Here is a 12,202-nt window from a genome sequence, read left to right as displayed (position 1 = left end):
CCAATATAGTTGTTCAAGCAGAGGTGGATGCCGATGTGGATACCATAAAGAGATGAAGTGGCAAGCATGCAGAGGTTGGTGGAGTGCTATGTAGAGATAGGTGTCTCTATAGGAGTGCACTTAATATGGATCCCATGATTTATGGATTAGATTAGAAGAGTGTGGCTCGAGGAAGAATGAGCGACAAAGACAAATCAGGGATTTGTTGGTGCCTGTATCTAAGAAAGAAGATCATATTGTGAGAAGACCTGAAGAAGGAAACAACATAAACATTAATGGCATTTTGACAGAGGCAGGTCAAGAGACGAGGTCATGGTTGCTAAGATTAGAAGACGTGTATTGGAAGGCGCATTAATGGAAGAGATGTACAAGTTGCTGTCTAGGAGATTAGATCAGATGAGATCTGATTGGATTTGGTTTTCCTCGAGGTTGATGAGGAAACCCTAACCACCTGAGATTTGAATTGGCTTTTTGGCGGGAAAACAAGGCTATAAATATGCAAGCCAAAGATAGTGTGAGGTGTCGCTGAATAGAAGAAGAGAGTGTTGTTGTGAAGTGATTGAGTCTTACTTTTGCATGTGAGAAAAAATAATTCAAGTACTCAATGAGTATATGAGAAGAGACTGAGTGTGAGGGAGAACCAGGTTGAAGTGTTCAACTGGTAGCAGTGCAAAATCGGTAGTGTCCATATCGGCAGAGAAAAGCAGTGAGGAGAAGATCGAGTAGAGAAGAACAAAGGAGAGGTTAACCGATAGAGTTTACCGGAAATGTAACAATAGATGAGAGTAGTAGAAGAGTGAATCAGTATAGTAGAGAAGGTGTCTCACCAACAGAAGGAAGTTGTGTGCAAAGGTTGCAAAACTCTTTTGTAACTAGGATATTACTTTTGTATTTGAATGATTATTGTGAACACTGAGTTGTAGCTCAGTACAAAGTTTGTAGCTCCTTTGGGTTGCAGGCCATAAATAAGCTAGGGGTTGGTTCTCCTTGGGTTGGTGCCCTAAATTAGGGGTCGGTGCCCTAAATCAGGGGTTGTAGCCCTAAATATTGTAACAGTTTTCATTGTGAGGCTAGATTGGAGCAGTAGACTCCAACAACATTGCTCACCGAGGTTTTTCCCATATTGGGTTTTCCTCGTACATACTGGTGTTATGTGTTGTCCATTTCAGTGTGTTTGCATTTGAGTGAGTCTCCCTACTAATCGGTAAGTCTATATTGTGTTAGATCCCCTAACCAGTATGCTCACATAGAATAGTTAGAAGGGAAAAGTTTGAGAACCACTGATTCACCCCCCTCTCAGTGGTGAATTATGTCTAACAATTGGTATCGGAGCCTAGGTTCCCATTTAGACGAGCTTTCTCTAGCTTGGGTAGATTCTGGGTTAAGGACACAATGGTTTGTTTAGTATCAATCCCTACTCCTATGTTTAATGGTTCAAACTATTATATTTGGAGTTGTAGAATGGAAGTCTACCTATCCTCTATAGGGTTTGATGTATGGATTTCAGTAGTTAATGGTCTCCCTAGGAATGTCAGTCCTCCCACTGGATCTAAAGAAGAAAGCAGATGCATGTGTAATGAAGAAGCCATGAAGGCCATATTTAGTGGGCTCATCGATGATGTTTCCTCACAGGTGGATAAGTGCAAATCGAAAAAAAGCTTATGGGAGAGATTGAAGAAGCTCTATAGAAATGAGCCCACTACTACAAAACTGACTTGTGGTGATATGATGAGAAATGCTTCTCATGTATTTGTAGATGATGAAGACAGATCTGCTAGCAGCTACAACAATGATGATGAAGGAACCCACCTCTTCATGGCTCAAGAATCAGAAGATGAGGTGCACATATATGAAAGTGATAAGGCAAATGGATCCCATATATATGATGTGTTTGACAGTGATGATGAGGAAGAAGGAGACAAGGTAGATAGATCTATCCATCAAGATCTATTTGATAGTGAAGGTGAAGAAGAAGATGAAGCAAAAGTTGATCTTGAAGGAGAGCTTGTAAATGCAATTGAAGAACTCAATAGAGTAAGAAAGGAATACAAGTTATTCAAGAATGTTGCTATTGTGGAGCAGAACTAGCTGCATAAATGCCTTGAAGAATCTAAGAAATGCATCTCAAAGTTGAAGTCTCAAAAAGAAGGCACCAAGGAGTGCTGGTGTAATAGCCGAGCATCTGTGCTAGAAGTTAAAGATAAAGAATATTAGCAGCTGGTTGGAGAAATTGAGATTCTCTGAAATAACCTTGAGAAATTTCAAGATAAGTTCAAGGTAAGAATCTGGTTTGATGGCAGTAGTGATGCTTTGGACAAAATGTTGAAGAAGCAAAAGCATGCCAAGGACACTGAAAGTTTAGGAAGCAGTGCTGGTGAATGCTCCACCAGTAAGAATGTCCCTCACAATGACGTTCTGGTTGTCTACTCAAATGGAGAAAGCAAGGAACAAACCTTCGCAGTCAGAAATGCTCCCTGGAAGAAGGTTGACCTAAGTACAACTGGTGAAGACTTGCAGACAAGAATGAAGATCGGTGTTGCAAGAAGGATGAACAATTTAGATCCCAAAGGTAAAGGGAAGATGGGAGAAGACAACTTCACTGGAAGGAGGAACATTAGATGTCAGCAAAGAAGACCTCCGACTGGCAGAGGACAAAGGAATTTCGCCACCCACAGGACAAGGCAAGTGTGGGAAAAGAAGGGATCTGTTAGAAGACTTGCAGATAATGGACAACCCTGGATCCATTCCCGGAGAAGCAGAAATGGAGATGCCAAACCAGTAAGATCACCTCATGTTTGGTAAAATAAATTTGTAAGTAATAAATCTCCTCTCTCCAGTTATTTCTTTGCATGTAATGCTTATGGCCATAGGACAGAAGAATGTAGAAAGAGATATAGAAGGAATAATCTAGGATCTCATAGACATCATGCACATGAGAAAAATGTATCCAGAAGTAGATAAATGCATATCCCCTCTCCCGATTATGCTAGAAAGAATCCATTTGTTGTTCCTAATAAAGAAAATGTATGTTATTACTGCAATGGATTTGGCCATAGAGAGTTAGAATGCAGGAAGAGGAACCTGCAGTCACATGGAGGCCAGTATAGAAACTTTTCTTGGCAAAAAGGTGGATACAGAGCATATGGAAGTTAGAGGCTTGCATGGAACCAAAGGAGGAATATTCCTATAGGAGAAAGAGGTCCATTGGTTTTGATTACTAGTCACGACAACATGACCAGAAAAACATGGTCAAACCAGAATGTTAAGAGATTTCCAAATCATGAGGTTGGGATGGATGCTATGTGCTACTATAGTACTACTTCCAGCTGTGAAGCAGAATCAGGAAATGGAAGTAGCAGAAGGTGGTAAGACTTGCTCCCAAGACTGAAAATGGGAAGAAGAATAAGACCAAGCAGGCATGTAGGAAGAAGATCATGGACCAACATTGTGCATTCAATGCACAAGTGATATTTCCTAAGGCCTAAATGAGATGCAGGATTTCAGGGGGAGTAGTATATTGAACTTATCATTCACCCTCTTAGTGAAAGAAGATACATAGAAGAACAAGTTGTTGTCGGTATGAAGGATGATAATGAGATGATAAGTGTGTGTAGAAGCTACCTTGACTGCACACCTATAGGTGAATGTTGGATCACTATTGTTGTGTCAAAGCTTGATAAGATAACAATTGGAATCAAACACAAAGTGACACAAAGGTCAGGAGTCACATGAAGGTGCTCAGATAGTGATAGTGGACTGGTACAGGAGATTGGTATGTGCAGGATGTTACCGGCATAAATGCTAACATGTACTTGCAGGTTATGTAAGGCAATGAGGTTGGAGATCATTGCAATAGCCCCGATAGCATGGAATGTGGAGTCTATGTCTCAAGTGGTATTGGAAAAGACCTGAATGACATATGTTGGCCTGGTGGTTGATCATGCAGGAATGCATGTTTATGGGCTAACCAATTAGATTTATGACTTGATGATGATATTGTATGGCATTGGGTTCATCCAGGATCATGTCATAGGCTGTGGTGGATATAATGGAGCTGAAAGATCATCAGATGATTGCATTTGCATAACTCAACCAGTACATGAAGATGATTGGAGCCCTGGTATTGGATTTGATCAGAGATAAGGACCTGAGATGTATGACTCAGAGGGAGTTCAAGTGGTTATAATGCAAGGTCAACATGCTTAAACTTGAAACTGTAAGTGCATTGATTCCCCAAACTATAGAAGACGGAAATTATAGTAGGAATACCAAGGAGAATTTCATGGTTATGGGTATCTACTTGTCATTTGGCTGGTTGTATTCATAGTACAATGACATTTGATTCTAAAGAAATTTGGGATCAAACGGGAAGTGATGCAGTTTGACCGGCAAGTGAGTAGTATTCACTAACACATCTCTCTGCAATTGAGTATTTTAACAAATGGTATAAAATTTGCATGCTCAATTGGTATAAAATTGAGTATTTCAACTTAGGTTCTAAGGGCTCATGTCGTCCTTGTTTGCAATGTCCCAAATCACTATGGCCATCATAGCCCATTCTTTGCATTATAGTGAAGCCTTTACCATATTTGTCAGTGGGGAGCTTGGCCTTTGGGATTTATTTGTTGATAGGGTCTGTGTAGATCCATTCTGCCAAGTCTTCATCCATGGTTTCCTCCTCTTGACTTTTACCAGGGGTGAATTGTGCCAAAGAGCAAGTTCTTTTGGCCAGTGGTGTTTGAAGTAAACCTTGGGGTTTGCCATGAGTTCTAGGGGATGTGAGTAATTGCCCAACACAAAAGAGTTGGCTAAGATTATATTCCTCAGGACCTTCCTCAGCCATTTTCATTTTCAATTTCTCCTACTTTGGTATAGGGGTTATTAAGCTAGAAAGAGAGGTTGGAGTAATATATGATGAGGAAGGGATAGCTTCTCTGTTGTTAGGTACGATAATCTCTAGCTGATGGTTAATATTATTACAATATGCAAATGGATTAGCATTGCCAAGGATTGTAATTTCTACACCGTTATGTGAAAACTTGATACATTGGTGATAGGTGGATGGAATGGCTTGCATGGCATGTATCCAAGGTCTTCCTAACAAGAGATTATATGGAAAAGGTAGGTCTATAACTTGGCAAACTATATGCTTCACCACTAGACCAACCCTGATAAGTAATACAACAGCTCCTCTGGAACACATTCTACATCATCATATGCCTTGATGGTTATCTTTTTTATTGGCATCCACCGATTCTACTGCATAACCCATACTGCAAGGTGCATATATTCAAGCCGGCTCCATTGTCAATCAAGACTCGCTTGATTCTATGTTGGTTTACAAATCCTTAAATATGGAGGGAGGCATTATGTGGTTGTTGGAAGGAAGCGTTGTCACTTTCAATAAAAGTGAGACATGGTGATGACTTTAGACTACCAACCATGGCTTGAAATTGATCTGTGTTGAGGTTGGCTGGGACAAACTCTTCTTGGAGATCTTGATCCAAGATTATTTTATATGAGGGGGATAAGTGCAAAATCTCTAATATGGAGATGAGGGCTAGCATCTTATCCAATTTCTCTACAAGATTATATTATTTGGGGAGGGGTGTTGTTCCTTGTGGTGCTGCTCGAATAGTAATCTTTCTATGACACGTAACAACGTTGCATGTAGGATTTGGATTTTTGATGGTAAGAATTGCAACTTGTTCATCAGCATCATAAAGGTGATTCACAGTATAATTATATGCAACTTCTGTATAATTAGTTGCAGTATCTATGTTTCTCCCTGAGGTGGATTGACCCCTTTGATCATATGATGGAATTGGATTCTTGAACATTAAATGATCATCATTGGATGTTTTAGGGTCATGTCCTTCTATTTCAATTTCTCCTCTATCAATAAGAACTTGAACAAGATCTTTCAATCGATGGCAATTACTTGTTTTATGCTCTCTTCCTTGGTGAAATTCACAATGTTCATGATCTCGCCACCATGGAGGCTTGACCTGAGGCTCATAATTAGATGTTTTTGGTAAGGTCACAAGATTGGAGGATACCAATTGATGTAAGATTGTTTTGATAGGTTCTCCTAAGGGTGTTTATGTGCGTTTTGGTTTGTAGTTTTGTTGCTTTTGTTTTGGTTCCTCTTTTTGCATATTGCGACCTTGATTTTGTGGATTAGTGATGGTGTTGTTTTTAGGAGGGGGATTTTGTCTTGCAAATCTGACCACAAGTTGTGCAATTTTTACTGTTCTTGCATCCACTATCTCGTCATTGACAATGTTCTTGTTTTTGTTCCAAAATTTTGGTTTATCACTATTATAATGTGGTCGAGGACCATCTTTGGGTTCATTGTAAATTTTGATAAGTCCCTTTTTGATGAGGGCTCTTTCACATTTTAGTCCTTGAGTGATCATCTCTTCAAAGGATTCTATACCCTTCATGTCTAAATGAAATTCCATTTCATCATTTAGTTGGAAATGAAAATTTCCACTAATTCTTGCTCAAGTAGATGAAGAGAGCATCTGCTAGGCAGTTGCCTCCACCATTGTAGGAAAGTTGAGAACAACTCTCCTGGTTTTTGTTTGGTGTTGCACAAATCTTCCATAGTGACATCATGTTCTATGTTGTGTGCATAATGAGAGATAAATTTTTGGACTAGTTCCTCAAATGTTCTAATGCCACTTGGTAGTCATGAAAACCATTGTGTGGTTGTGCCTCCCAAACTTTGAGGAAAGAGGCACATTAGATATGTGTCCTCATAGGCCACCTCTAAACAAGGTGAGTGAAATTCTCGTACATGGTCCCTAGGATCTCCTTTGCCTCTATACTTTTGAAATTTGGGCATTTCGAACCCTCACGGGAAAGGTGGCATAAGCATGTTCCTATCAAAAGTATAGGGACAAATGTTGTTAAGTGAAAACCGAGTAGTCTTCACACCACTATTTAGTTGTTGAGCGATATTTTCTACTTGTTGCCTCAACATGTCTATTTTTGAAGGAGGAGAAGGTGAAGGATTCCCTTCATGATTAGGGTCATAGAGGAAGTAGTCTCTACCTCCTCCACCATCGTGATGGCTATTTTGCTCGGATGTTTGTCATATTTGTGTTGTATCAAAGTTGGAGGGTAGTTTGGCACCTTCTTGAGAAAGTCTTAAGAAATGAGCATCTGCATTATTTCTAAGAATTTCATCAAAGAGTCTGTTGAATTTGGGATTATGTTGTGCTCTTTCTATATCTTCTGGAGTTGGAGTGTTGCGATCTTCATCATTAGTGCCGCCTCCAATGACCTCATGAAAATCATTGAGGTTTTCTTCCTCCTCTTCAATTTTGGGTTGTCGGTTTCTCATTGATCTTGTTTGAGCCATATTTTTTATTTTTGTGAAAGTGATTATGAGGCAGTGATGAAGTGTTTGATGGAAGACAAGTTTTGTGAAGTGTCTGTTGGAAGATAGATCTCTAACACTGAACGTTGGATGTCAACATAGTTCTTTGTGAATTGCTCTTGTTGTTTTCAACAATTTTGATGTGATGAGGTATAGCAAGGTTTGAGACGTGTTACAAACCAGGCTACCTAGCAATGAAAGGATGCACTCATAAAACTAGTTTTAACCTGTGTAGAAATTTCTCTTAGGATGATTGATCCTAGATGTAGAGACACCCTAAAAATTATTTGTTGGTTTGATTTAAGCAATATCTGAAAGTACTAAGGACAAAAAACCTCTTTGTGTTTCAAGAGTTGAATGGATTTGTGATTTTTGAATGTGAAAGTGGATAGTATATATGTCTCAATAAAATTCTTTCATTATGAAGGGGGTTTCTACCTCTTCCTCTCTTACAGGGGTTGGTGGTTTCCCTCGAGCTTCGTTGTTTGTGATACAGATTTGAGGAAAGAAAGTAGGATTGATCTTGCCCCCTTTTTTGTGATAATCAAAATCTCTATACTGAGTAAAAGCTCTATTGCTCAAAGGCTCTTTGTCAAATTCATTGGATTTGCCTTGCAGGTACAAGTGCATATGACGTAAGAATACCCTATGTGAGAGAAATAGTTGTCTATTGATATAGAAAAACTTCCTTCTTTTGATAAGAGATTTTGAACCAAGTTGTCTCTTCTTTAATTTGATCTTTTGATGAAGACTCCTTTTTCTCAAGATATGAGTGATGGTCATAAAAAAATGATACTTTGTTTCACTTGTTGATGTTGTTTTGTTTATCAATGTTTGATGTAGATTCGTTGGATGGATACTTGGTTTCAATTGTTTTGAATTTCTTTGACAAAAAAATACAGCAAGAACAAAAGAACAATAACCTTGCCCTTTTTCAATAAAAGGCACAATAGGTGTGGGTCTAAATCAACCCAATCATGAACTTTTTAACCCTTTTACAAATGTATTTTATGTTCCCAAAGCCTGAAGTTGACTAAAATTGTTACTGGTCTGAAACAAGATGAAGACAACTCAAACAATTTTTATCCCTAAGTTCATGGCCAGTTGTGATATGTTCAGCCCACATCTTGATATTTCTTCGACTTTGGTACTACATAAATTATGAATCCTGTCGTGGTAGGTAAGGATGTGATATACTAAGTCTTGCACGAGCATAACAGATAGATGATCCCTATGATGGGGAAGTCACCACTTTCATTAAGATACAAGTAGCCTTTCAAAAAGCCCTGTTTCTACTCAAGGAAATATGTATGGTGAGAATCTTGGGAGAAAAACCATCTATGCTCTTGCACTGAACTTTTCACAAATATCCTCAATCAATTGAACGGATGGGCTTCTAAAATAAGAGGTGTCTAGTAATGTTCAATGTTTTTGGACGTAAGTTCATTCTGCAGTGACTCACTTAAGAGCCTTGTAACTTGTGGTGGGGCCCATATGTCCTTTCAAAAAGTTACACTATAGGAACAACTACACCCAAGGCTACAACTTTCGCTCTCACCTGATTTCTATAGCAGCTCAAAGGATTTACCGCACAAAGTTGTTCCCAAGAGTGATGTGTCTCTTGGCACACCTCTCTTAAAAGTAGAAAATTTAGAACGTTACTAACACTTTTCTCTTGCACATAAGACCACGAGAGCCAAGGGAGAGGATAGTGTGTGCTAGAAATGGGACCAGTCTACAGTTCTACACAAGCGTGCCAATCACGAAAAACACTTGTTCTTTTTAACCCTTTTTATCGCAATGTGATCTATTTGCTATTTGGAGATGTTTCTCCAACAGACATGATGTTCTTTTTAATTCCACAAAGCAATTTGCTTTCTAACTAGGAAAGTGAAAATCCTGGTCAACAAAATTGAAAGCACGTTTAAAGTAAAATCGCTTTGTAACCAAAAAAATAGACAAGTTTTGATTGTTCTTTTTAACTTGCAAATAAAAGATTGATAGTGAATTTTATCCTTGCAAGAAATGAAAGATTGTTGGTTTGTTTTAAGCCCAAATTGAAATGTTTGTCCCTAACTTGCAACAAAACAAAGTTGTTTGGTTTGTATGTTCTTTTTAACTTGCAAATGAAATTCTTTTTAAACCCAAATGAAGATGTTTGTTGATTTTGGCCCAAAATGAAAGATGAGGTTCTTTCTAAAACCAAGGAAAGTGAATTCTTTTTATCCAACTTAAAAAAAAGCTAGAAACAAATTTAAATTTCCTAATTCTAACTCCTCAAATCCTACAAGAAATTTGTTAGTAACCTGCAAAAAAGAAAAAATAGTGAAATAAAAATATTTTTGGTGGGCTTCTACAAGCCTAAGTTTTTTATTTTTTTTTTCGATTACAATTTTTTTTTGAACTCTTTGTTACAAAAGCGCTACTCTGTGAAAACACATAAGCGCTACTTCAGACAACAACAGCGAAGTATTTGCACAAGTGCAAAAACAACTCACACAAATGCTAAAATATGAACAAAAATGCTAATTTAACAATTTTGACAGAATTTAAAGACTGATAGACAGAGAGCGCAAAAACACTAAATTACTACAATGACACTAATTAATAAACAAAAGCGCTATAACTATAGCAAAAGCGTTAAAACTGCAGTGAAAGTGCTAAAACTCGGACGAAAGTGCCAAAACATGAGACAAAAGCGCTAAAGCACAACTTGTGTGTGAAAATTATAGGAAAATCACAAAAAAAAGTCAGACTGAAGATCAAAAGGTTGCGTGTTCGATTCACGTCGGGTTCACCAAATGATGCACGCTAAAAAGGATGCACAAGACACAAGTTCAAACGTTAATATTTTAGTGACAAAAATGAAATACAAATGAACCTATGATCCTAAACATGCATATCAAGAGAGATATAAAACAAACAATAAGAAGCATACAAAAAGGAAAAGGGAAAGAAAACTCCCCAAGATGCTCCTCACAATGCTCATAGTTGCTCTTCCCTTGTTCCTCTCCTCTCCAAGTTCCACATGAGTGTAGCCCTGAGCTTTTTTCACTATCTATGGATGTCTTATGAAGATTCAAGATTATGAAAATAAAAACAAATGACTATGCAAGTGTAAATAAACTATTATGAGAAAGAACCTAATTAGTCTATGTTAATTTTAGCAAAATAACAAAGCAAATGCTCCTAAATGCTCTCTTAAAATAACTATAAGTTTGATGCATAAAGATTTCTGGATCCTTTTGAAGAAGAAATGGGCTCTATTTATAGGAAAAATGGAGAAATGGATGGTTAAGATTGAGTAATCTCAACAAGGGCCAAGATTGATGGGTTTGTGATCCATCTAATGGCTTTTAACTCAATCCCCCAATGACAAGTGTCAACATAAGATGACTTGAGAGGAGAGGGAAGACACATTAAATGCTTGAGATGACATGAAGGTTACTTTGGGAGGGTTTGGTTAGGCTTGAGTTAGTGAATAAAGCTTTTATCCAATGAATAATGCCTTTATCCAATGGAAAAACTCTTGTGCAAGAGTTAGTGGGGATAACCATGGTCAAAGCAATGAATGCTTGAAGAGACCCATGAGTTAAATGAGGGTTAAGTTAGAGGGAAAGTCTCTAACCATGTGGGTGAGTTGAGTTTAACCATTAATGGTTATGTAAGAGCCATAAATGGTTATGTAAGAACCATTAATGGTTTGGAAGACTTTAAGGGTTAACTTGTTGGAGAATAAAAGCCTTTAATGCTTTTCAAAGACCTTGGAGGCTTTGAGAAGTGACTTCTCTTTGCTTAGGAATGTGACAATAATTAGGGAGGGTGATTAGGCTAATTAGGAATGGTTTAGAAGAATCTAGAAGGAGATTTAGGATGCAAGTGGGTTTGGTGGGTGAGAGAAAATATGATTTTAATTAAAATAAAATTCATTTATTTCAACTCAAATTTTGCATCTTGCATTTGTAGGAGAATGCAAGTGGGGAGGGCAGAGTTTAGGGATTTAAATAAAATTTATTTATTTATTTAGATGAGGAAAGAGGGTTAAATTAAACAAATATGCTTTATTCATTTAATTAATTGTTAGAGTATGGTTTAATTAATTAATTTTAAATAAATTGAATAATTTATTTAGTTAATAGAAGAAGAGGTTGACAATAAATTAATTAAATATTAATTTAACTAACTGTTGACGAATGGTTAAATAATCAAATAAATACTAAATATTCATTTAAGTTAGTGGACAGATTTATGTGTCTACAGTAGCATTTCACAATCAAACAAAGCATATTGAGTTAAGATATCACTTTATCTGAAGTGTTCTTGAAGAGGACAAGATGAAAGTTGAAATAATACATAAAAAGGTGAATCCCAATAATTCAAATTGATGAAAATAGTCTTAAAGGAGAAGCTCAATTTTGTAGCCCGCTTCTCTTGGCCTTCTCAAGATGTAACAATAAGCTTGGATAAGTGGATGATATTTGAGTAAATTTCCTTGCAGCAATGGGTGGACTTAAAGAGGGAGATTGTTTATTATGAAGTGATGTCTTTTCCCTATCTCCTATGTTGTCGCTTGACTTAATTTGGAGACTTCAAACAAAGTGTGAATAATATAATAAAATACATATGTATGCTATTGTACTGTAATGGAGTAAGATTATTAATAAAAACAAAGTTTCCCCTACTTTTCCCATGGACACAACCATTATGGTGAATCAGATAAATCTTGATGTTCAATGTTTATTGTTTCTGGACAATTGTTGCTTATTTTCATCTTCTTCTTTTTTTCTCAATATTAACAATCAATAATTTTGTCTT

Source organism: Cryptomeria japonica, chromosome 6 (assembly GCF_030272615.1).
Source record: "Cryptomeria japonica chromosome 6, Sugi_1.0, whole genome shotgun sequence".
NCBI classification, from domain to species: domain Eukaryota; kingdom Viridiplantae; phylum Streptophyta; class Pinopsida; order Cupressales; family Cupressaceae; genus Cryptomeria; species Cryptomeria japonica.
The sequence above is the reverse complement of the archived record's forward strand: the minus strand, read 5'-3'. Positions refer to the sequence as shown.